Source organism: Mandrillus leucophaeus, unplaced genomic scaffold (assembly GCF_000951045.1).
Source record: "Mandrillus leucophaeus isolate KB7577 unplaced genomic scaffold, Mleu.le_1.0 Scaffold397, whole genome shotgun sequence".
In the NCBI taxonomy this organism is placed as follows: Eukaryota; Metazoa; Chordata; class Mammalia; order Primates; family Cercopithecidae; genus Mandrillus; species Mandrillus leucophaeus.
In genome coordinates, this window is record NW_012104220.1 from 3,349,616 (window position 1) to 3,376,342 (window position 26,727).

General features: G+C 44.6%; 1 pseudogene; it reads left to right on the plus strand.

The window, feature by feature from the left end:
• The first annotated feature begins 1,739 nt into the window (after positions 1–1,739).
• On the plus strand, positions 1,740–26,636 carry LOC105547806 (annotated as a pseudogene).
• The last annotated feature ends 91 nt before the right edge of the window (positions 26,637–26,727 follow it).

The window sequence follows — 26,727 nt, forward strand, 5'->3', positions numbered from 1 at the left end:
TTAGGCCACTTGATTGCTTTGGGTGGCCAGAGTAGAGAGCAGATGAATGTCATTGTGTTTGAAGAAGCCAAGGAAATGTGAGAGAAGAGTTTTAAGAGAATCATCAGCCCAGTGCAGACATATCAAGTGATGGTAAGAGTTGGAGTGGAAAGAACATTATGAGTCAATTCCTCAGTCCCTATTTTGGGATAACCAGGACTTGGTAGGAAAAGCAAAAGGAAGAGGTAGATGGCATAAGAATCAAAGATCATTTGTACAAAGGAGAGATGAGCAAAGTATTGGGCGAGCTAGGACAATGCTGATCGCCTCTGAGTCCCCACAGGATGTGGGAAAATGAGCAGCCTTCCATGAAAAAGGTGGCAAAGGAAGGCCACAGAGGAGTCCTCTAAGGGAACAGAAGAGAACAGGCTGAGGTTTGGGTGTTATCTACCTTAAGCAGACCCTGAGGGTGGGAGGGAATTCCAGGAGCAGTGGGGGATGAGGTCAGTGGGAAGGAGGTTGGAAACAATGTGGGGTTGAGAATGAAAAGACGTGTCCTGAGGGGTTTACCTTTTGGGTGGAGGCCAAGGGCAACAGGAACCGGAGTCACCTAGGATTAGCTGGTCCCGAATTGTAAATGAAGCACTGGGGTCAGGTTGTTCCCATCCTGGGACTGGGGGAGGAGGAAGGAGGTGGGCATGAGAGGCCCTGCTGGGCTGGAGGTGGGTATTGCAGCTGCCACATGCCATTCCCTTGCTGTAAAATCTTTTAGCAGAATGTCTGCTATCCAGGAGTACGTGCATTGGTAAGTTTGTTCTCATTTCCTGAACAACTTACGCACTAAGCAATTACTTAAAAGCGCTGAAGGAAAAGGCTCAAGTTTCTAATGACATTCTGTCAACATGACTAATGCTACCCTGGAACACCCTTCCCCTAGGTATCTGCATGGCTCACTTTCTTCTTCAAACAAGTTTCCCTCAAAGAGGGGCCTTCTCTGATCCCAGTACCCAAATAGCCCTACTCATCACTCACTATCCTCTTGCCATGCTTTATTTTTCTTCATTTTACTTATGTCCACCGACTCATCCTATATTTGTTTATTAGTTGGTACCTGTCATTCTCACTAGAATGTAAGCCGCATGAGGTTAGGAGTTTCCTTTTGTTCTCTACCCTATTCTCCACTGCTGAAAATAGTGCCTGGCGTAGAGCACAGCTCAATAAACAGCTGTGAGCAAAGGAATTGATGAATGACTTGGCCAGGGCCAAGTCACTGGACCTCAGGAATGGCATCTTTCAATTAGAAGTTGTTGCTACTCTAATGATTTTGTTAACCATTAGGTGGCCTCTCTTCACCATGCTTCCTATACAAAAGTGAATTGCCTAAAACTCAGCACCTGCATTTCTCCCTCAAAGTTTTAGACAAAAAACTCTGTTAGAAACTCAGCTGTTTGCCTTCACCACTCCTCCTCCCACCTTGCCTCCTCCCATCCTCCTTAACTGCTTTTTCTGATGTTGGCCAAGATATCAGAACCTGAGATCAGTATCAGAAAATTAAGCTCCTACTGTGACCCCATACCAAAGCCTGAGGCTTTCAATAACAAAGACAGACACCCTCCTTTCTCCAAGAGCCTATATGTTGTGAGGGAATTGATAATTAAACATGGTGATTGTATAATGGTTTAATGAGAACCACAACAGGGGAGGTGCTACCTTCAGAAAGGCTTCCCTCAAGAAACAATACCTGAGTATTAAACTGCACGATGAGTAGGATTCAGCTGAGCAAAGAAGGGTTGGAGAAAAGTGGACAGCAGGGAAAATCCCTGATCCTAGAGAAGTGGGTCGTGTTGGAGGAGCCAGAACTGGCAGGTGGCTGGGAACCCAGTAGGAGGTGTGAGTAGTGGCTAAAACCAGGGCTGCAACAAGCGTTAGAACCAGATTATCCTAAGGCAAAAATAACTCAATTTCACTGCTGCTGCTGGTTTGACTGGCAAAAAAAAAAAAAAAAAAAAGACTCCATGATTTTAGTAATCAGATTGCTGGTAATAATATTGGTATTATTATTCTGACACTATTCACTATATATATTATAGGATAGAGCAAATAAGTAATTAGGCTAATGTTGATAGAAACCAAGATTCTTCACTATAAAAGAGATGCAAATATAAAATTTTAATAATTAGTAAAAATTCTATAATTTTAAATTTGAATAAAATATTTTAGTGTTAACTAATGATACATTTTCTTATCTTAAATCTGTTTTCTATCTCTGATTAAGAAACAAGACTAGTCAAATGCAGTCCATGCCCCTAGTACCAGTTTGTAGTCTCTAAATTATGTTTCCCACCAAATGGAACCAGGGTTTCTTTCAGAAATGGATAGTCCAGAGGAGGAATTGCACATGAGACTGAAACATGATATACCAGATAGTGAGGGAAGTGTCAGAGATCCCTGGGGTCGTGTCAACAGGACTCAGAAGTCAACTTGTCAAGGCTCTCACTGGCCACAAATGGGACAATGTGAATATGAATAAGAATAACTAAAAAGGACTGAAATCCACATGAAGTCTGTTGGAAATTCACAAGTTTATAATGATGTTCAAAAAAGATAAATAAACACCATTGTTCACGTTTGGATGATACAGGGTAACAAACTCATTACTCTGAAAACAGGAAAGTAAAGAAAAGGAATCTACATTTGCCATATAAATTGAACCTCAGGGTAACCAAATGGTAGAGGAGGGAATGTTTCTTTCTATAGGATTATTCCAGCCAATAATTTAGAAATATTGGGCCCGGTGTGGTAGCTCATGCCTGTAATCCTAGCACTCTGAGAGGCCAAGGCAGGAGGATTGTTTGAGCCCAGGAGTTTGCCACCAGCCTGGGCAATATAGCGAGACCCCCATCTCTATAAAAAAAAAAAAAAATTAAATTAGCCAGGCACAGTGGTGCATGCCTGTGGAGGAGGAGGAGGAAGGAGGAAGAGGAGAAGGAAAGAAGAGGGAAAGAAGAAGAGGAAGAGGTGGAGGAGGAGGAGGAGGAGGTGGAGGACAAGGAGGAGAAAGAGGAGGAGGAGGAAGAGGAGGAGGAAAAAGAAGAGGAGGAAGAAGAAAGCAGAAGAAATATTTGCAAGCTCTTAAAGAAATAATTATTCTAGGTAAAAATAATTGTATTAGTTTCCTATGGCTGCCGTAACAATGTACCACAAACTGGGTGGCTTAAAACAACAGAAATTTATTGTCTCGCAGCTCTGGAGGCTGAAGTCAGAAATCAAAATACTGACAGGGCTGTGCTCCTCTGAAGCCTCTAGGAAAGAATTCTTCCTTTTGTTTGCCAGCAAGCAATCCTCAGCATTCCTCTGCCTGTAGAAGCATCACTCCCTCCTCTGCCTCCATGGTCACATGGCTATCTTCTCCCTCTGTCTATCTGTGTTCAAATTGTCCTCTTATAAGGACTGAATCAAGGCCCACCCTAATCCAGTATGACCTGATTTTAACCTGATTCCATCTGTAAGAACTCTATTTCCAAATGAGGTCACGATCACAGGCACAGCATTGGTGGGTAGTTAAAAGTTCAACATATCTTTTTGGGGAACACAGTTCAACCCGTAATAATCATCACGGGCAGCCTAGATCACAAATAGGAAGACATAAGACTTTATATATCTTCTGACAGAGTATACCACCCATTGGCAAAGAATTGGACATAAATCAGAGTAAGTCTAGATCTACCTACCAATTTACAGGAAGTAGAGAGTACAGAAAGGCGTGTTAAAAAATACCACAGGCAGTAGAATCAGCAAGATCCAGAATGTGGGAAACTCTACAGAACTAATGACCTGATTTCTTCAAGAAATAAATTGCAAGGAAATTCCAGGAGAGAGCTCTGTAAATTATAATAAAATGGACATAATAGACATAACAACCAAATACAATACATAGATTTTGTTTGAAAATTTGCTTACTAGATATTTAATAAAATAATGGCTTATTGACAATTTAAAAAACAATTATATTGTGGTAATGTTTATAAAGGGAAGAATCTTTAACTTACAGTAATACATTTCCTCGGATCAAATGGCATGTTTGGGGGTAGGAAGACAGTAGGGGGTGGGTTGGGTATGAAACAAAGTTAGCCAAGTTAATTAATGACACTTGGTAGTGGGGACATGGGGGTTCATTATATTATTTTCTCTGCTTCATATGCAGACATTTTCTAGCCTATAAAATTAAAAAGAGTTAACATGCAGTGTGTTTAGTTAATGCTTCTCAGCTTGGGAAGTATCAGAACCTGCCTGATACTGCTGGAGATACCTCCCTCCCTCAGCCTCACTGAGATCTTTTGTTCTAGATACTTTCCTAGGAAATTGAGTTTCTCGTTTCAAGCTTATTCACTGCAGCTTGATTGCTGATGGAGATCTTTTGTTTGTTGGAAGCTCCTGGCTAGCTGACAAGAATATTTTTCATTAGGCAAGAAAGAATTTTTCAAAACTGCTTTTATTATAAAAATCCTATGTACATACAGAGTCAAAAAGAAAATTCAAAAAGTGCAGAAAAATTAAGTGGTTCTATTTCCTAGAGTCTTCACTGCTTCAAGTTTCTTGTGAATTGCTCCAGACATTTTTTCTAAGCATATACAAAAATAAGCATGATTTGGACCTTACTGTAAGCCTAAGTATGTTTGCAACTTTACTTTTTTCCACCCAGCAATGTATCTTAGAGACATTTTCATAGCAGCAAATATACATCCTCCTCTGTTTTATTCCATTATGTGGAAAATTGTATTTATTTCAAATTGGTCCCTGAATGGCAGGCACTTTTTTTTCCAGTGATTTCCTCTTAGAGATAATGCCGCCATGTACCTTCTTGAAAACATATAGAAAATGAATTTTTAAAAAAATATACATCTCTTAAGAAAGCCCTTCCTTTATCCTTCCAGTTCAGGACAGGAAGCGCCCTATGATAAGAAGCAAGCACACAACAAACCTCCTGGACCTGTCCACATCACCCTGTGATTCACCAGACACGCAAGCACTGGGCAGGTAGAGGCTGGAGTGGTCAGGAGCATGCCTGGCTCCTGCTTCCTCTCTGTGGAGAGCACCTCTGTGCCTCTCCAAGAGCACCCGTGGCCAAAAGCACACAGCTGCCCCCAGGCTGAGGGTGCTTGATACACCCCTGAATCCCCTCTTGTATGATGCCCAAGCCCAGGAGAGATAAAAGCATCAGCACCATGAGATTCACCTGCCTCCGGTCGTTAGATAAGTTCACAGGCACTGGCGTTGAAAGATTCTAGGGCTGAGGGATGTTAAACTCAATTAAATTTACCTGGACGCAGCAATTGCTCAGCTGGTGATGTGTCCAAGTTAAGAAGCTAAAATGCTAATGTGTAGCACCAGTGCCTCTGATGGCTTAGCGGCTTCTCTGAAAGTGGGTAACCAGAGTAAGCTTTTATTTTAGCTTACTTTTTAGCTTACTCTATTTTGTTTAAAAATGTGGTTTGTGTTTAATCCTCTGGAAGTCCTCTGTGTCAGCATGGCTTTTCTTTCCTGCTGTGTGAGACTTTATACAAGACATTTCTTGCCAGATTTTGGAATTCCCTGGCAAGGAAGAGAGGCAATTTGAGTAACCTGGCCACAGACAAATACATTTCACTTCAACAAAGCTTTTCAGATGTCATTGAAGATGTGTGAGAAACCAGATAGAAAGCTATAGAAAATGCTTTTTGAAAAAGTATTCCCTCATTGACTGCTTAATGAAGCTCTTGCCATCCAATCTTCTGAATGGGATAGATAACTTTGGGCCGTTGCTTTGCCAAGGAGAGGTTTGTTAGACCATAGGGACAGGGCTTGGGTGATGGTCAACTGTCTCAGTACAGGCTATGTGGGGCCTCCTTTATAGCTTGGACAATAAGTATCAGGGCTAGGGTCAAAACGTACATAATTTGGTTTGCATGTCTTTCTTTCTTTTCTTTTCTTTTTTTTTTGAAACGGAGTCTCGCTCTGTTGACCAGGCTGGAGTGCAGTGGTGCAATCTCGGCTCACTGCAACCTCCGCCTCCTGGGTTCAAGTGATTCACCTGCCTCAGACTCCTGAGTGGCTGGGACTCAGGTGCATGCCACCACACTACTTTTTGTATTTTTTAGCCCAGCTAATTTTTGTATTTTTAGTAGAGGCAGGGTTTCACCATGTTGTCCAGGATGATCTCAATCTCCTGACCTCCTCATCCACCCACCTCGGCCTCCTAAAGTGGTGGAATTACAGGCATGAACCACTGTGCCCGGCCGCTTGTCCTTTTTTAAATAATGCTCATGTGCCTGTTTGAAAAGTCTATGCAGGCTTACGTAGTCTCTGCCTGAAGAGTGTATTTTGGAGTTACTCCTGATTGCTGTTAGCTTCCTTTGTGAAACGTGGTCGATTGATAGTTATTGGAAGAAAAGCATATGGTTATTTTAAAGGGACCAACAAAGTTTTTGATCATCTGACAACTTTGATGTTTCAGTAACAGCATTTGGCTTACAAATAAGGCTACTCAGAAATCACCGTTTTAGCGGGACTTGAGGAGGGGATTCAAGTGGGCAATAGAGAAGGAGTTGAGTGGAAGTCCTATGAGGCCAACACAAGAGATGTAGGATGAGCTGGCTAGAAGGAGAAGGCTGTTCTGTTTTTTATATATATAATAAGCATTAATATCAAGAAAACAAAAGAAAAAAGAGCTAATGGAGGTGCGGTGGCTGGGGTGGGGGAATGGACTAACCTAAGAGGTACTGGTCAGGCTGGGACAGAGCTTTGGACACAGTTCACTGCTGATTCCCAGCACCATGTGGAAATCCAGTCCTAGACTTTATAGGCACTGGGCACTGGCTGATTGTGCAACTGGAGCCTGGTCCACGACTTTCATGAGCAGGGGCCAGTCACCAGGTTTCATGGGGTTATGGAAATAAATCCTGACCAGAAATCAAGTGGATTAGGTCCCAGGAGACAGACAGTGATTCTTAGGAAATCATCCAGGGAAGCTTTCTGTCTGCCCATCCCCTTCCCACCTGCACAGGGGTGTCCCATTTCCTGTCCAGTCTCCCTAAACAGCATTTATGTTCTGAACTAGTTCAGCTCCATAGACAAGCTTTTGTTAAGCATTCATTAGCTTGTAAGATATTTTTTTCATCTATGAAATTCCCTCAAGTCTTTTGATATTGTCAAGTGCCACAATGATTAGTTTGAACAACTGTGACTTTCAGCTACCTGAAGACTTGTTATGCCATCCCTGTGGATTGTAGATTCGAACTCAGGCATCTTTTAGTCAACAGGAGGAAACATGAGAAAGGGATGTAGGGTCCTCTCTCCCTGCCTTTGGGGTCTGTAAGCTACAACCTGTTTTTCCTACTAACCTATCAACCTTCTAGTCAATCTTGATTCTAGTTCCTGTAAACAGATCAATTTCCTAGAGAGATAGAATACCAGGGTGCCTGGTTTAGGAGTCAGAAAATCTGGGTTCAGTATTGTCCCTACCACCAATGACTATCCATGGCCCTTCAGCAAATCTTTCAGTATTTCCCCTTAAGTAAAAAAGAAGAAGCTGATGGCCGTGTGTGGTGGCTCACACCTGTAGTCCCAGCACTTTGGGAGGCTGAGGTGGGCAGATCAAGAGGTCAAGAGATCAAGACCATCCTGGTCAACATGGTGAAACCCCATCTCTACTAAAAATACAAAAACTAGCTGGGCATGGTGGCGCATGCCTGTAGTCCCAGCTACTCGGGAGGCTGAGGGTAGGAGAATTGCTTGAACCTGGCAGGCGAAGGTGGCAGTGAGCCGAGATAGCGCTGCTGCACTCCAGCATGAGCGACAGAGTGAGACTCCATCTCAAAAAAAAAAAAAAGTTGGATCAAGATGCACAAAGATTTCAATCGCCCAAAAGGAAGAGCTGAAACTAACAAGATTATATTTAAAACAGTTGCAGAGATAGATGCTGGGAAAGAGCTAACATTGCTATTCCTGTAGAAAGGCTCTGTTGCCCAGAGCTGAATGTGAACCAAGAGTGAACTATGGCTGCTGGTATAGCTCACCATCACTGGCAGCATTGCTAGAAGCTAGGAGGTTAGAGGCCTGCTTTACTGTGCCCTGGTCTGGCCATGGCATGTCCTGCCCCCAGTCTCACATTTGCCTCCAATCCTCGCTCCAACTTGTAGTCAGTGATTTTTCTTAAAATCCAAATTTGATTGTGTCACTCCCCTGCTTAAAAGCCTTCAGTGGCTCTCCATTGCCCTCAGCATAGAATCTCATACAATGTCCCTTGTGATTTGGCCCCTGCTGACACCTCCAGACTATCTCTTGTACTCCACCTGATCCATGACCCTCACCTCTGATGAGGCTAGAACAAATCATATTTCACTTGTTCCCTTTGAAATGCCTAGCCTTCCATTGACATTATGAGAGGCGTAATAACTCACCTTCATGCCAAGGGCTGCCAGGAGGAAGTGGGATATTATTTGCTCTGGCTGCAGCAGAGGGCGCAAATAGTATCTCTGGTGGGAGGGAGATGGATATGGTGCAATCTTAGAAGCAGCTTTGGAAAATGCTATGATGTGCTATATTTGGGTACATTTGGTAGAGGAAGGGTGTACTGTGGAGAAGGGATGGCTTCCTGGTGACCCAAGGAGCGACCTGGCCCTAAAAGACCTCAGCACCATCTCAGGAATGTGATTGGAAGGATTATTGTGTTGAGTGAGGTGTTCATATAGATAAAATATTAAAGATCCTGCAAAATATGGATGCTAAGATCTGCAGGTCCCTGACAGCTCTAAAACACCACACAATTTAGAAAACTAAACAGACATTCTAACTTATGACTTATTTTCCTTAGCAGCTTCTGGGTATTTACCTATTCCAAATCTGCCCTTGATGCCTGGTTCACTTCATTGTTCCACTGGGAAAGGAAAAAGGGACATAGAAACGTTATATAACTTGTTGTAGTTTTTGCAGGTAGCAATAAGAGGCAGAATCTTAATAGGAAACAGAACTCTCAGTTCCTAGGCACTAAAGCAGATGCTTTTCCAGGTCCCTGATGACTTCACATGCCAAGTTGCCCTATGTCGTGTCTCTTACCATTTTGCCTGAATTCTATGTATAAAGTTCAAGAACACAACTCTGACAGGGTGACTGTGGGTATGGGTTCTGGAATTAGATTGCCTGTATGACCTCAGAAAAAGTCACTTAATTTTGCTGTTTCTCCTATTTCAGCTTATCTTAGTTTCCTCATCTTTCCATTTCTCCATCTATAAAATGGATATGATAATGGAATTAACCTTGTAGGGTTGTTGTAGGGATAAAATGACAACACAGTACATGGGTATAGTAAATGCTTAATAAACATTAGCTGGTATTATTAGTACTGGACAAGGACTGAATTGGAAATAAAGATAATTGATTTATCATTCCCTTGTGAAAAGTATAGTACAGTGGTCTTCAGACTATTTTCCGTGTAGCCTCAGAAGTTCCTCAGAGCTTCCACTGAGAGCCTGGACTGGGTTTAATGGGTGAGAGATGACACCACTGACATAGATGAAATAAACGGAGTGGGAGTATGCACCAAAATGGTGCTCCTGTGCTGCTGTCTGTGGTCCTGAAATATAATTTGTTAGTAGGACCTAGTTAATTCTCTAGAAAACTGGTAGGTACTCTATTGCCCCATGCCTTTCCTCCCTTCTCAATAACTCCTTGCCTATGACTAGTTCTCCCACCAACTACTATTTGGATAAATTGTTGATAATCTATTGAAGCATTAGTTTCCTTATATTTTAATATAGGTATTTTCTACACACTCCCTCTGTATGTTCATGGGGATGCTCCCAGGTTATGTGCCATCCTATATATATAAACTCCTCCCTCAATGCCTGCCTGAGGGACATAGTCAGAAAGGGGCAACATACTGGCAACAAAATATGTTTGCCTCTGAGCTCCCTCCTAGTAGAGTCACTGGAACCCCAAGCCCACTGAAGGCATAGCCCAGTTTCTACCTGCAGAGTCCCAGGGGGCCCACACAGATTTTTAGCAATCATTCAAGTTTTTCTGAGGCCAGGATCGGGATCAGAGCAGAGGCATTCTCTGCACTGTCTCCTGGTGGCCTACGTGAGCTGTCATTGCCTCTGCCATTACTGATGCTATACCTCCTTTCTGGTAGTCCTTATGGTGGGGACAGGGCAGGGCACTCCCCCAGCAGGGTCACAGCTCTTCCGTTAGATGCCTCAAAGTATTCTCTTACTGTTTCAACTTTAAATCTTCTCGACCAAGGACTTTGGATTGATTTCCAGTGGAGTCTGGGCCAAGTGACAGCTGAGCCACCTTCTGTCCCTGACTATCTTGCTGAAAAGCCTTTCCCCTTTCTGTCTCATAAGCCCAGACAGTGCAATCCATCACTGTCCCAGGATAAAGTCCAGCCTCCACTGGGCCTTCCCCAGGGAAGACAGAGGGGATGCGCTGCTTTTGTCCTCTTTCTTGATGTCAGGGTTTTTATCTCACATCCTGCAGCTCAGCTTCATTCCCAACACCCTCATCAAATAACTCTCCTGGTGGCCCACAAGTGGGTCTCCTAAGGGCATCCTGTCAGCTGGGCTCCCTCTGGGATCCCCAATCCAAGATATGAAAGTTCTGCACCAGAGGAGTTCTCCACATTGATAGAGTGTTATTATGAGGAAAGAGTTGGAAAAAATTTTCCTTTCCATAGATTCACAGAGCAGAAAAACACTCTTGGTGTTGATTTGGCCCATCTTTCTGGCTCCAAGCGGGGTTAAACTCAAACAATGAATCTTTAAACTTAGAAAGAGAGGAAAACACCTCCTAGAGATTGCAATGCAAAAATACTCCCTTATAAGTTGTAGGGGTTTTTTTTCTCCTAGTGGCCACACAAATTCTCTGGTGGTGCAATTTGAGTCCTTTGCCTGTTGTTCTGTCCTCAAGGGGAATCAGAGAGAAGATCATAGTCTCTTTAAGTATTTCCATCACATTGCATTTCTCTCTGGCTGAGTTCTTCTCCACCCCCCTCCTTCACACACACACACACACACACACACACACACACACACACTCCTACCCACACATTTAGTCCTAAACTGTAATCACCTGTGTCCGACTTGGCTCTTGGAAGTGAAGAGGGAGCCCTGTGTTTGAAATACCACGAGCATATTTTCCCCAAGAGCTGCTTATGCAGCAATACAGAAATTCCCACTGCTCTGCCTTTTAATTAGTTCAGGGAGTTGCAGCCTAACGGTGTGGGTGTGCTTGCCAGCTGTGCTTTTCGGGAAGTTGTATGTCTGCTGCTCCTTCTCTCTCCTCCCCAGGGTTGGGAAATTATAGACCCTGCTCTCTTTACCCTGTAGAACCCCAGATGCTCTAGGGCCTTTTCCGGCCAGTGCTCAAAGGCCCTTGGGAACAAAGGCAGCGACACTCAGATCTCAGGTCTTGAAACCTGCTGTCCTTGAGCAGGGTGGCAGAGATGACCTTTGAACTGAAGGGATTATTTTCATCTGTGACTATTCAGTCCCCTCAGGTTACCTACCGTGGAATCAGTGCTTGCTGGGGACCAGAAGAGGGATTTTATGGCTTGAGGGGTACCTGCATCTCTCCCAGGCAGCGCCTTGTTTGTTCTACAGGCTGCCAGATACCTTATCTCCATGAAATGAGAGGCCTCCAGCATCCCCTCCTGCCCTACTTCCTGCAGTATCTCTACTTCCCCACATGGGCCCTGGACTGGCTGCATAGCTGAAATTAAATCTTTCATCGCTGCTGTCTTTTTAATTAAACTTTTTTTCCCTTCATATTTTGTTTGTGCATTCTCCCTCTGGGTGGTCACATCACACTGCCGGCTCCAGTTTTAAGTTCTCCTGGTTACCAAGATTCAGCACATCCCCCTCCTTCAAAGGATGGGTGATAGTGTTTTTCCTGGCATCCTCCCACAGACACTTTTCCAGCTCAGCTGCGCGGCTAGTGCCTGTCTGATTTGCCCAAATGGGTGGTGTAGGTTTCTACCACACAATTTGAACTCAAACCCATCAGGGCACAATTTTCTTTCTTCACTTATCTCAACCTTGGGCATGGATTCTACTGTTCGTTGCTTCCTATTTATATACCTGCTTTTTGTTGGGCTGTTGTACACACACACACACACACACACACACACTCTCAGTCTTTTGAGCAGAGCTTCTGCCAGCCTTCCTCCTTGGCACTTGGCTTCTCCGGCACAACGTCTCTCTGCAAATGGGGTGATTCGTTGCTGCTCTGGCCATTGACTCTAATCCGACAGACCTGCACATAGCCACTTGCTTGCCACGTAGTCCCAGCACGTCACATTGATTTTCACGAAGTGTACCTCGGCAAAGCCTGAAGACAGGTACCAGCCTTGTTATGTTCATCTTTTTCAAGGCCTAGACTAAGGCAGAGCACAAACCAAGAGGCTCAGAACTCTTTGATAAATGATGTTTTCCACGACTAAAAATATATGCTTTTGTAACCCCTATCTAGTTTCAGAGGATCTGCCTAATTGAAATGTTGTCTTGGATGCTATATTTATTTTTCAAAATAGCAAAGTAAATTAAACTGTTATTTTCATTTAACCTATTTCCTGTTTGCCCCGAGAATACTCTTGCTTCTAATCATAATGTAACATCACATATATTTCTGTTACATTAGGATTAGAGACAAGTTCTGCTTAGAAATAACTCCAAGAATAGTTTTTATATTTTATTTTCATACCGAAAATCAGATTTCCTTCAGCCTCAAAGAGCATGTTTATGTAAAATTGCTGGCAGTGAGTTGCACTTTTATTTTCTAAACAGGAAATGGGTTAATTTTCAAAAGGCGTAATACATTTGTATGATTTGAAACACAAAAAGTATAAACTTTTTTTTGGGGGGATCAGGGTCTTACTCTGACACAGGCTGGAGTGCAGTGGTGTGATCATGACTCACTGCAGCCTCAACTTCCCAGGCTCAAGTGATCCTCGCACCTCAGTCTCCCAAGTAACTGAGACTACAGGCACATGACACCATACCTGGCTAATCTTTGTATTTTTTGTAGAGATGGAATTTCAACATGTTGGCCAGACTGGTCTGGAACTCCTGTGCTCAAGTGATTGCCTACCTCGGCCTCCCAAAGTGCTGGGATTACAAGCATGAGCCATTCTACCCAGCCAAAAAGTATAAATACTCTTAGACAGCAAAAATGCTTTCTCCCAGTCTTGTTCCCTTCTGCCCAGTTCCCACTCTGCCTAGGTAACTACTGTTCTTGGCTTCTTGTGTTTAACATGGATCTTGATAGTCTCGTACCAGATTCAAAAATCAGTCAACTACCTCAAAAACAATGACATACTGGCTACTTAAATAGAAAAGGAGGCTTCTTTTTTTTTTTTTCGCTCTGTCACACATTTACCGCTTAGGATTGAATTAACTGCCCTGTTCCCCACCCTGAGAGCTATATAAATTCTGTCCTAAACTTTTTCTGTTTCTGACAGTCTACAACGTAGCCTTTGTTGCACTATGAATTTTTATCTCAGCCATCTTTGTCTAAGTTTCTTTGTTTCAATGTCTTGAAGCTTAAAGCAGATTCCATTACTTGGAAGCTTAGTGAATTGGCCCCAGTTAATCAGATAAGCACTAAATAAATTCCCTGGAAACCTCCAACAGATAGACTTTAAAAGATCCAGCACAATCGGTTTATCCTGACAAGATTACAGCTGTAATACAGTGAAGATGGAGGAGACTCTGGTTATCTGAATAACTTGAAGTGGACTCTAAGGAAGAGGAAGGCATCAGGAGTGTGGACAGGCAGCCATGTTCAGGCTCAGGCTGGATGTGTGCTGTGGCCAGTACTGGCTCTGGATAGCGGTCAGCAAACCAGGCAACAAGAGCCCAGCATTCCTGCAGTCAGAAAGAAAATTCACCTGGGAAGAGGGACCTTTAGAGAGCTCTGGCTGCCCACTTCCTGGGCGCTCTTGCCTCTCAGGCTGGAGGAAGGACCCCGGTAGCTCAGTCATGGTCAGCACCGTCTCCAAGACTGCCCCAAACACATGCACACTTAGTGTCACCTAATGCATTTGTCCCAAGTCATCACTTCTCTACAAAGAGCTTTTAATGCACTGGCTCAGGTGGCTCTGGATGAGTCAGGAGGGGTCACCAATGTGGTTTCCTCTGAGGAAACTCTCTCCACAGGTTCGTTCTGTAAACTGACTATCCCACACATCTCTGTGACCTGGCACCACATTTAAAGATGTTGGTCAAACTCATGGAAGCAGAGTAGCATGGTGGTTGCCAGCGATTGGCAAAAGGGGAAAGGGGAGATGATGGTCAAAGGGTGCAAAGTTTCCATTACACAAGACAAGTTCTAGAGATCTACTATACAGCATAGTGCCTGTAGCTTTGAATATTATATTGTATACTTAAAATTTGCAGGCTGGGAGCAGTGGCTCATGCCTATAATCCCAGCACTTAGGGAGGCCAAGGTGGGTGGATCACAAGGTCAGGAGTTCGAGACCAGCCCAGCCAATATGGTGAAACCCTGTCTCTACTAAAAATACAAAAATTAGCTGGGCATGGTGGCAGGTGCCTACAGTCCCAGCTACTCAGGAGGCTGAGGCAGGAGAATCGCTTGAACCTGGGAGGCAGAGGTTGCAGTGAGCCAAGATCACGCAACGGCACTCCAGCCTGTGTGACAGCAAGACTCTGTCAAAAAAAAAAAAAAAAAAAAATTGCTAAAAAGGTAGACCTTATGTTAAGTGTTCTTACAATACACACAAAAATAATGATAATAATAATAAAGGGAGTGGGAGGAAACTTTGAGAGGTGATGGATGGCCATGGTGGATGGTATCAATGGTTTCACAGGTGATATCTACAGATTCATCAGGTTGTATACATTAACTATGTCCAGCTTTCTACCTGTCAATCATATCTCAGTAGAGTGATTTAAAGAAAAGAGATGCTGACTGGTGATCCTAGAGATGGCCCCAGGTCCCACAAGATTCAGAATAACCAAGACCAGGGAAATGTGCTGTAGTCTCAGTCGGTAGTATTAATATTAACATTTGATTGTGAGGCTGTGAAAACTGACCATTCTTATACGCTGAGTGTGGTTTCTATGGTAACACCACATTAAATATTTATTAAGAAAATGTTACTCCCAAGCGACACCTAGTAGTAGTGGTTATTGTACACAGCACTGGAGACACACAAAGGGAAACCAAGTACTTTCTTTGGGTAAACCCCTTGGTCTTTAATTAGGAGTTGAGAGGAAAATACAGGGTCCTGGCTATGAGCTGTGCCCACCTTTAGCCGCCTCCCCTAGGAGTAGCCCCCAGGATGTCCACTGAAGCTCATCCTGACCTTGGGAATATCCTCTGACCTCTGAGCAGTGGAGCTCAATCCTTGGGGCTGCCTGGCATAAGAGCGAGTTCCCACTTGAACAGGAGATGCAAACACACATGTGTGCTACAGCCGGGCAGACACCTTCCCCCAGGACTGTGGATGTGGCCTGGGGTAGACTGGACAAGAGGATACCTCTGGACCCAGACTCCCATTTAGGAGGCAGAAGTGCTCAATCAAGGGCATAGACAGAGACCAAAGGAGAGCTGGAGACTAAAATTGAAGAGAGGAAGCATTCTGACCAGGTCCCCCACACTGAAGAACCCAGGTAGGTGTGGAAGCCCAGGTGAAAGGCAAGGACTCTGGGCACCCTGGGCACTGAGGAGAGGAGCAGGAGGGGCAGGCTCGGTATCATGGGGAGCCAGGTCTCCTGGTAGCGATGTGGGGATGGGCCAGAGCAGAGGCATGCAGGTGTAAGACTGTGGCAGCAATTCAGGAAGAGAGTGGTGATAGCCGCAGCAGAGATGGGACCGTGAGAGACAGGAGATGGAGGCCACAGATATCACAAGGGTAGACTCTATAGGGCTTGGTGCCTAGGCTGAAGTGGGAGAGGGGAGGGAGGTCTCAGATCATGCCCATGTTCCTGACTTGGCTGATGCGATGAATGGCGGTGTCAGTCAGAGATTGGGACGTGGAGGAAGGGTTGAGTCTGTGGAGAAAGAGGATCAAGGAGGCCTAAGAATGGCTTAATGGGAGGGGCCTATGGGACATCCATATTCCTGAAACATCCTCATAGGAAGGAATGAGAAAAGATGGGCCCACTGGAAGTGTGAGAGGATGGAGAAGCACAGACACACAGACCCAGGCAGCAGGGTGGGGTGTTTTGGTGGAGGAGGGCAGGGGCTGTGATGAGTCAAATCTGCTGTGGCAAGTAGGAGACAGGGTCCTGTCTGGAGATGACAGCAGCCTTCAGTTCTGCCTTAAGACTTCCAGTGGTGGGCAAAGAAACAAATGTGGGCTTTCAACAGCACTTTCTGTATCTACATGTGATCAGGTGGATGGGTGTGTGAGGTCCAAGGTACTCCATCCTTGACGAGCAGTCATGGAGGGTGACAGAGCTGGATCCCATTAGTGGTGTGCTGGAGTCAGCTCCTGCCAGCTCAGCTCACAGACTGATTGTGCACATCTCTTCCCATCTCTGCATTCAGTGACATCATATTCATAGCTTGAAATCGGCCATGATGGGAGCATTTACACCATGGAGGTTGGCAAATGCTGCAAGTCAGCACTTTATTTTCCAGAAAGCCAATGTTAAATATTCACTGGCACACCACTGGGGTGGAAGGGGGAGCAAAGTTGCATGTAGGTAAGTGAAAATGGATGAGTCTGGAGACAGAGGTGGGCAGGAGCCAGAAAAATGAGCTAAGAAGACTGGAGAACAATTGAGAAGCAGTATGATTACAGTACATTGCTTGAGAGTGAGGAATTTAAAGCCTGGAGGCTTGAGTTCACATTCTGGCGCTGTCACTAATTGTATGACCTTGGCCAGGTTACTTAACCTCTCTTGGCCTCAGTTTTCTCCTTTATGAAATGGCAGAAATAATGCCTACTTCATGAGGTTATTATGAGATTTCAACACATTTTGCATGTAAGCACTTAGAACAGAACCTAGCATGCAGTAAGCATTCAACAATAAGTGTTAGCAGGCTGGGTGCAGTGCTCACGCCTGTAATCCCAACACTTTGGGAGGCCGACGCAGGAGGATCATGTGAGGCAAGCAGTTCAAGACCAGCCTGGGCAACATGGTGAGACCCCAACTCTACACAACATTTAAAAATTAGCCATGTGTGGTGATGTGCACCTGTAATCCTAGCTAATCTGGAGGCTGAGGTGGGAGGATTGCCTGAGCCTGGGAATTTGAGGTTACAGTGAGCTGTTTTCGTACTACCACACTTATAACAGAGCAAGACCCTGTCTCAAAAAACAAAACAGAAAAACAGTGTTGGCTATGTAGATCATGACATGATTGTATTTGTCTTTTGGAATGAACCCCACAGTGTAGAGAATACATTGAAAGAGGCAAGAGAGAAGGCAGGAAGAGCAGGCAAGGAGCAATCATTAGACAAGACATGGGGGAGCCTAAGCTAAGGCAGAGAGAAGAGAGGAGATTTGAAGGAGCTTGAGGTGGAATGGAGGGGACTGGGAGATTTATTGACTATGATTCAAGAAGGAGAGAGGGAGAGTGGGTAAGGTGACTAGAAGAGGCTTTGGGAAAGAGGCTGGGATCAGGCTGGAGTTTGAAGGGCTATCTTTGCAGAGAAGAGGGAGGAGGAAGCAATATGGGAGGAGAACAAGTGTTTTTCAGAGAGTATTGGGGTTGGGGATGGAGTACCTGGTAGGGCGTGACAATGATTGGTGAGTTCAGGGGTGAAGGGTGTCATTTCAGCAGAGGAGCATGAGTCCATAGCACAGTCAGGTCCCTCTGTGGCCTGGCCTGCCTTTGCCTGGCTCTGGGTCTTAGCCAGGTGTGGCCATCAGCACACGTCCTCCTGCTGCCCTTGCTAACTTTTCTGCATCCACTGCTGCTGCCACTGGGTGTACACGAGCTCTCAGCAGGATGGTTCCGAGTTCTGACCCAATTCTGTGGTCAGCATGATGGGGAGCCTTGCTTGACAGTTTTGTCTGCCATGTATGTGGATGGTGCACAGAGCAGAGCTGGGGACAGTGACCCTTCAGGGGTCTGTTGGTGTGAGTTGATGTGTGTGGAGGCTTTCACTTCTTAGCAAAGGAGGTGGAAAGATCTCTTGCTTGTTAACTGTGCATCATGAAAGTGAGAGAAGGACAATGGACGAGTGAGATGTGTCTGTCTTCAGCCTGGTCCCTGGTGCTGCTGTTTTAGGCCCCTATGGAGAGAGAACTTGGAGGAAAAAGTTTAAAGAGCTATTTTCATGAGGGACTTTGTGATACTTAGAACACATATTCTACTTCTGTGGGACCCTGGTGACAAGATGTGGCACAGAGCCAGGGAGAAAACCATGATCCCAACTCTTGCAGGAAGTCAGCACTATGGGCCTGCATGCTGGTGCTCTTATCATAAACCCTGACAGCCCAGACAGCAGTATGGTACCCTCAAGTGGCTTCTTGGGTGAAGGTATCAATGAGAGAAAACTGGAAGGGGACAGGAATAGCAGGGAGGATGCTATTGATGTAATCATTGGACTGGCTCATGGGCATGTAGGCAAGTGGGATAAGAACATCATCTTTGTGTTACTGAATTTCTTTGGAATTAAACAGGATCCACAGGAAGGTGGCCTGGGGATGTTCAGATTACCCATGAAAGTGAAACATTAGAAGACCACATTCATGCTGGCTTGGCTGACTTGAGCTGGGGGGTTTCCCAGCTGGGTTGGCTGAGGGCATACAGTAACTGCAGGGCTGGGTGCTCTCAAGGTAGTTCATCTGTCTCCAAGCCTGTCTGGGTCACCACTTACACTTGCTTTTATGGTGAAAACAGAGAAAATACCTCAGCCAAAGACCAGCCTGTGATTTCAGCAGGTCCAGGGTGGCCCCTGCCTGAGCTGAAGTGTCCTTTGGTGATAGGATGGCACTTACTAAGGTGTTAGGAATTAATCTCAGTGGGGAAGGGCTGGGTGAATTGCGGAAGCAGGGTTGGAACTTCAGCATCAGGAGGCCAGACCTCCTCTCTGAGCAGGTCTACACTGGTTGTGTTCACTGGTTCCAACTTTGTAAAGACAAAGCTGGCTCAGGACACTGGGGTCAGCAGAAATAGGTGGAAACAGCTGTGGAGATTTACTGAAGCTCCACACCCCCTGTCATCTCAGCCTTGCGTCTCTGCTGGGGGCAGACTCCTGCCACCAGCTCTGTCCCAGCAGGATTCTACTCCACATGCCTAAAATCATCTCCTTGACTCTAAATTCCTTCTTTCCATATTTGTGTTAATGCTCTCAGCATAGAACCACAGTAGTTATCATTTCTGAGTGTCCTACATGCTGTCCCATCTCACTCCTTCCAACAAGAGTGGCTTATTTTTCCTTTTAGGTCCCACTATCTACAACGGGTGGACCATCAGTCACATGCCTTGCTCCTCTCTGGCTTCAAAGGTGCCATGAAATGGAAATCTGGTCAATGAGAGACCTCAATTCCTTGGGCCACAGTGATAGGTCCAGGGATGAACTCCTGACCAAGGCCTGGCCAATCAGAGTGTTTCTTAGGACCTTTCTACCAGAGGTCATGGGAAAGCTCACCTGTGTTTGCTGGGAGATGAGTCTGGGGCTGCCTAAAACACTTGCCTGCCCACAGAAAGAGCCTGGTCGTGAGTGGAGCTGTGCCTGCAGCAAGAAGTTTCCTTACACTTCCTAGTGACATGGCTAATACATTCTTTCTTTTTTTTCTTCTTCTTTTTTTTTTTTTAGCTAATTTATATAGGGTTTTACGATTTGCAACTAAATCTAATGCAGCCACAACAGCATTCAAATTTGATTTCTCAAACTTATCTTTATTTTATTAGTCTCCATAATGCCTCTCATATCTGTCCCTTCCTTTTCATCCTCACTGGAGTGAGTAAAGCACCTGCTACCATGCTTCATCATACTTTATACCTGGAAGACACCCTCCTGCTCCCCATTTCTCATTGAGTCTCACCCAAAGTCAGACCTTTATCACCTTATAAGCTGGATTATTGCTGAGCCCCCATTGAAAATCATGAAAGATCAAAGTCTAATACCTTAATTCCTAGTGCAAGACTTCCTTTGATTCTAATCTTTCTTTTCAACCCTCCTTTTCCCCATTTGTCTCTTAGATGACCTCTCTGAATAGTTAGCCTGAAAACTCCAGAAATGCCTTTTTTTTTTTTCTGTGGGCCACATTTATTCATTTATTCACCATGGCCTTTTGTATGCCAGGCACTTGCTGGGTCTCTGCCTGGAACACCTGCTTTTTTATCTGAATCCTGTTCCTGCTTTCACACCTAGTTTATGTTACCCTTCCTCCAGCAAGCTTTCCCTGACCTACTGACCCACTCACTGGATAGGTCCAGTTTATCCCTGGACCTTTCACTGTGACCCAAGGAATGGAGATCTCTGATTGACCAAATTTCCATTTCTTGCCACCTTTGAGACCAGAGAGGAGCAAGGCATGTGACTGATGGTCCACGTGGACCATGGTAGACAGTGGGACCTAAAAGGAAAAATGAGCCACTGATCTGTTCCAGCCCTGGACCTCAGCAGCACCTCCTGTGTGGCTTTCTGGTGTGCTCACAGCAGCTCGTCAGGCTATGTTCCTTCTCTCCCCTGAATCATTTAGTGTGGTGCTTGACACCTAGTGGGCTTTCCAGCAATGTTTGTCATTTGGTTATTTAAATGTTTGATTGATGCAGTTGGCATGAAAATGAAGAAAAAGCAGGAAACTTAAAAAACAAAAATTGCTTGTGAGGCCCCAGTGGCACTCTCTGCTCTACACACTCCTTCCCCTAGCACCCATAGAGGCCACTTGGTAACACACCCAGGTGCCACCTCTGGTGCTGTCTGGCAGTCAGGCTTCCAGCCAAGAACTGCTCCTGCCTCTCCTGAATGCCCAGCTCATTGTGGAGCTGCAGTTACCCTTGGCCAGTGTTGCTTAGGAAATTAGCCAGACACTGGAGGGTTAAAAAACTTCTCTCTTTTTCGTGAAGGGTAGAGAAAGAGAGATCTTTCCTGTCTATACTATGCTTGGCTTTCGGCGCCTTCCTGTTATCATAATGGTTCTTTGTTGGTGGCAAAAGCCTTTTCAGACCAGTGAGGCAATATTTCACCCTTGGTCACACTTTAAACCTTGTTGTCAGGGGCCAGCTAACTGTGCCGTAGGCTGTGGGTTGCATCAGTCTGTGTGTATGCTTGTGAGGTTAGTTTGGGGATAATGACTGGCTAGGGTTATACCTAATTTTGCATAATAGTGATGGGAGAGGGGTAACAGGGTGATAAGAGTTATACACCGAATGCTCTTGGCTAGGGAATGCAGGCCCAGAACCTTCCACCATTCCCTGGCATCTGGCCAACCACCCCCATGATGGCTTGAGAAAGGTTCACAGTGCAGACAGCCAGACTTTTCTCCTATTCGGTTCTCAAACAGCCTCTCCTCCATTGCCACCCTCTGTCCCTCCTCCCAAATGCAAGAGAAAAATAAAGATAGGTGGCAATGATGCCCAGTGGGGTGAACAGAGAGCAGAGAACCACATTGGACCTGATAAAGTGACTTGGTGAACGCTGATAGGCAGACATCACTCCTAGCTTTGGTCAGTATTTCTCAGTTCCCAAGAACGTTTCTCAGCTATTCTCCTCATCCAGTGCCTATGAGTCTGCTATGCTTTAAAAATGACATACACTAGGAAGTGCAAAGCAGAGTAAGGTTAAAATCACCTTTGGGAATCTAGTGAAAGTGTCATAGATTTAGACCATCTTAGAACCGGCTCCCGATTAGGGGTGTTTTCCAGACCAACTCTTTGTCCGCACTGGGACTCTCCTCTTAGGCCTAAGCTGGTTGTCTGGACTCCATCTACAAGATGGCAGCCAGTTCTTCTTCATACTGGGTCTGCCCTGCAGCTTCCAGCTGACACTTGTTCTTTTCCAGCAAGCACTGGCAGGGCTCCCTGGAAACTCTTCTTTGTCTCCCCCGGCCCTGTATCCTGATGGATCAGTCCAAGGCATTGACCTAGAGCAGTGCAGACCAGAGGCCACAGCTTTATACTCCTCTTTCTCTGGTCTCTGACAGGAGCAAATGCTGGAGAGACTGCCCACATCCCTTATGAGCCAAGACACTCATCCTTCTAACTTCAGAAGTGCTGCCTGCTGTTGGGTCCCTCCCTGGGAGTTGCCCTCAGTCAATGGGAGCTGCCTCCCAAAGGTTACATGCCTCAGGCACAAGTGGACGATGCAGCGGTACCAAGGGCTCCTCCTTTCCCTCCATTCAAGATATCTCCGAAGGGCCAACTTGGCTTCAGAGCTCCCTGTGTGATCAGCTGAGGCCTCTAGTACAATTGTGCACTACTCAACCCTGTGTCTGAGCCTCCTTCTCTCACTCCCTCATGGGTATTGTTCCCAAGATCAGCCACCAGGCCCCATGATTGTGTGCCCCTTTTGGAAGACCACTCCTCACTATAACAGAGGACAGGAGTGAAGAACGTCTTCCTCTTTGCATCTCAACATGGATTCCAGAGGCTAAACACACTAACCTGCCCATCAGACCTAGAACAGACCCCAACCAGCAGAGACTTTCCTATGTGGGAGCTCAGCTGGAACCGCAGCTAGTCAGGGGGCATGCCTGCAGGTCCTCCCCACCCCTCCCTGACTCCAAAGAGGCCAGTCCAGCTCAGCCTCTCTGCCTCTCCCATTCCAGGCAACTCTAGAAGCCTAGAGTGTAGATTTTGTAAGGCCAGACACCCCCACATTTGGGGATAACCATTACATAGCACTTGGCACAGCAGCCATAGGAATGCCAGGGACTAGTCATCAAAGCCATGAGACTCTGAGTGCTGTTGGTGCCAAAAATCACTCTAACCCTTCCCAGAGGCTGCCCCTGGGCATTCCCTGGAGTGTTCCTTATGGAGTACGGACAATGGGCACAGCCACACTTCTTTCCAAATGGAATATTGCCTCTTAGGAACTAACCAAGGCCCCTTCAGTTTCTGTTAAGGTTTTTGTTCAAAAGTAATTTTTAAAAATGTGTTTTATAACCATTTTAATTGAAATTAGAAAATTAGCACATATACTGACTTGCTTCATCAGCTTTTCCCCAACCTTTAAGAGATTCCAGAGAATAGGAGAAATGAAATGCAAACTTTACAAGAACTTGTATAACATAAAGTGGTGCTGGGCTCTTCAGTTAGTGACCAGGGTGGTTCCTGGCATGAAGCACCAGCCATTCGTGTCCCATGCCAAGGAGGGCTCTGGAGGACTTTGGGGTGGTGGGGTGTTGATTATTAGACCAGGGAGTGGTATTACAGAGATAGAATGGCTTGGGAAGGAGTTAAGAGTGAGCACTCCAATAACAGCCTTTCGGTGACCCTGGGCCAGCCATTGTTTTCTAGAAGAAGGGGAAACCAAGACACCAAGGGCACTAACATACAAGGGGGAAAGAAAACAATTCTAGACCACGGCATGCAATTAAAGAGCAATTAAAGAGCAGCTTAGTTTGGTTCTTTTAGGTTATAGATCACTCTCAAATCCTGCTAATCAGTTCTGTGCATTTTGTCTGTGCTATTGGCAGTTATCCACAATCCACTGAAATAGTCAGAGGCTCTAGACAGGAGAACCACAAAGCCTATGAAACTGGGGACATATTCTCCCTACTCTTACTTGTCAAGGTCAGGTGAACTTCAGTAACAAGCTGGCTCCTGCTGTGGGAATTCCCACTCTGTTTGGCTTGAGCCCTGGAGTCAGTGTGACTCCAGATAACCTTGAGATGGGACACAACAAAAACTTTAAATGACACAAAAGTCCCTGTCATCAGATATTATCTGAGATAATTTTAAGTGATTAAATGTTTCCTCCCTTTTGCATGCACGCAAACACATGTGCACACACACACACACACACCACACACATACTTCTTCACTCTATATCTTTTTATATATAGTCATGTGTAGCTTAATGATGGAGATACATTTGGAAAAATGCATTATTAGGTGATTTTATCATTGTGCAAACATCATAAAGTGCACTTATACAAACCTAAATGGTATAACCAGCTGCATACCTCCGCTATAGGGTATAGCCTATTGTTCCCAGGCTGCAAACCTTTACAGCATGTTACTGTACTGAATACTGTAGGCAACTGTAATAGAATGTTAAGTATTTATGTATCTAAACATGTCTGAACATAGAAAAGATATAGTAAAACTACAATATAAAGATTTAAAATGGTACACTTGTATAGGGCACTTACCATGAATGGAGCTTGCAGGACTGTAAGTTGCTCTGGGTGAGTAAATCAGTGAGTGAGTAATGAGTGAATGTGAAGGCCTAGGACATTACGGTACGCTACTGAGGACTTTATAAAGACTGTATACTCAGGCTACACTAAATTTATTTTAAAACTTTATTTTTCTTTCTTCAATAATACATTAACTTTTTAACTTTATAAATGTTTTGATTTTTTTTAACTTTTTGAATCTTTCATAATAACACTTAGCTTAACATACAAACACGTATAGCTGTGCAAAAATATTTTCTTTATATTCATATTTGGTAAGCTTTTATCTATTTTTAAATTTTTTTACTTTTAAAGTTTTTTTTGTTATTGTTAAAAACTAAGACAAAAGCACACACAATTAGCCTCAGCCTAGACAGGGTCAGGATCATCAGTATCACTGTGTTTCACCTCCACATCTTGTCCCACTGGAAGGTCTTCAGGGGCAACATACGTGGAGCTGTCCTCTCCTAGGATAACAGTGCCTTCTTCTAGAATACCTCCTGAAGCACCTGCCTGAGGCTGTTTTACAGTTAACTTTTTTTTTTAGTAGGGGTACACTCTAAAATAACATAAAATTATAGTATAATAAACACATAAACAAGTATAATAATCATTTATTATCATTATCAATTATGATGTACTCTACATAATTGTATGTGCTAGGCTTCTCTATGACTGGCAGTGCAATAGGTTTGTTTACACCAGCATCACCGCAAACATGTGAGGAATGCACTGCACTGCGATGTTACCGCAGCCATGACATCACTAGACAACAGGAATTTTTCAGCTCCATTACAATCTTATGGGACCACTGTCATAGATGTGAGTCATCACTGACTGTATTTATGTATTTCTGATTCTTCATCTGCACAATGGAGATAAAAAAGAAAGTCTGGCTCAGTTTCACCTCCGAGATATGTTGTATAGATCAAATCCTATTATGCAAGCTCTCCAGAAAGATGAAGTGCTGTAGAAATGGAAGGCATTTCCACCAAAAACCATAATTTCATCACTTGTTATCTGATTACTCTCTACCTTGCCCTTTGTGTTCAGGGAACAATGGAGGCCTGCGATTTAGAGTTAAACTCTCAGCGATCTCCGTGTTGACAACACCAAAACTAGAAAGAGGAATCCGTAGGATGTGGGCATGGTTTTCCCGGAAGGCTGACTGAGCAGTTCTGCAAATGTGTTTGCAAGTACAGGGCAGAATTTCATCCAGCCTTGGAACCTTGAGCCAAGACTCAGCATCAGCAAAGCCAAAAGTTTCATTTCTTCAACTGTGGGAGTGCTAGACCCACCCTTTAGATGGCCATTCAGTTTTAAGTTCAATAAGTATTTTGATTGAGAAATACTTTGCTGAGGGGTGAAAAGTCCTTGGCTTTGAAAGACAAATGATGAGCAGTTCAGTGGCCCATGTCACAGTCTGGGCACCTGCCAAAGGTGACTCCCTGGGAGGAGCATCTTAGTCACAGAGCCAGTGCCTGCTGTAGGTGTGCAGGGCTCCAGAAGGGTGCATGTGTGTGTGTGTTTGTGTGTGTGTTTCTGTGTGTATATGTATGTGTGTGTTGGGGGAAGGGAGCAAGGTTGCAGGAGCATTTCTTATCTGCTCTTCTGTGCAAGATTTCCTGTGATTTAAGTCACATTAAAGTGCCCATAAGCCCATAATGCAAAAGAACCCCAAAACCAGCCCAGCAGCTAACCACGGCAGCAAGTAGGTGCTCTGGTCTTTAGATAGTCAGAAGTGACACTTCTGGGCTCTCAGGCAGTCACTGGGTTGAGCTCCCCATTAAAGTTCCTAATGGAAATGTTTCTCCCTGCCAAATCTGGAATAGTCTTCTGGAATAGTCTTGGTCCCGTGTGTGTGTGTGTGTGTGTGTGTGTACCCACGTGTGCATGAGCGCATGCAGTACAGGGTCTGCATGCCTAAAGCAGATGAAATTCTGCAGAATGGCTACCTCACTAGACAAAGTCAAGAAGACAGACCGAGGAGAGAGAAGTTGATGTGTCTCCACTACCAAGAGATAGGCTTCTCTGAACCAGTGAGACATTCCATTCAACAACATGAAACTGGCCACATTCCCTTGAGATGTCAATGTTGAAAGTGTAGCTGCATCTTTGTTCTTCACTGTTATGAAGTTGGATGCAACACAGCCCGAGTGGCATACAAAAACACCACTTGGAAACACATGATCTGGATTTGAATCGCAGCTCTATCATTCACCTGCTATAGACTTTGAGCAAGACCTCTCTGAGGTTATTTCTTCATAGTAGGTAGAGATAAGACCTACTTCAAAGATTCTTAAAGTTGAACCTACCTGAGTCAATGAATGCAAAAATGTTCACATTTAAACTGTAATTTTAAAGCACAATACAAGTAAATAGCATTAATATCATTAAAGAGATTAACTTAGCACTGTGCATCACATGATTCATCACGGGCCATCTGT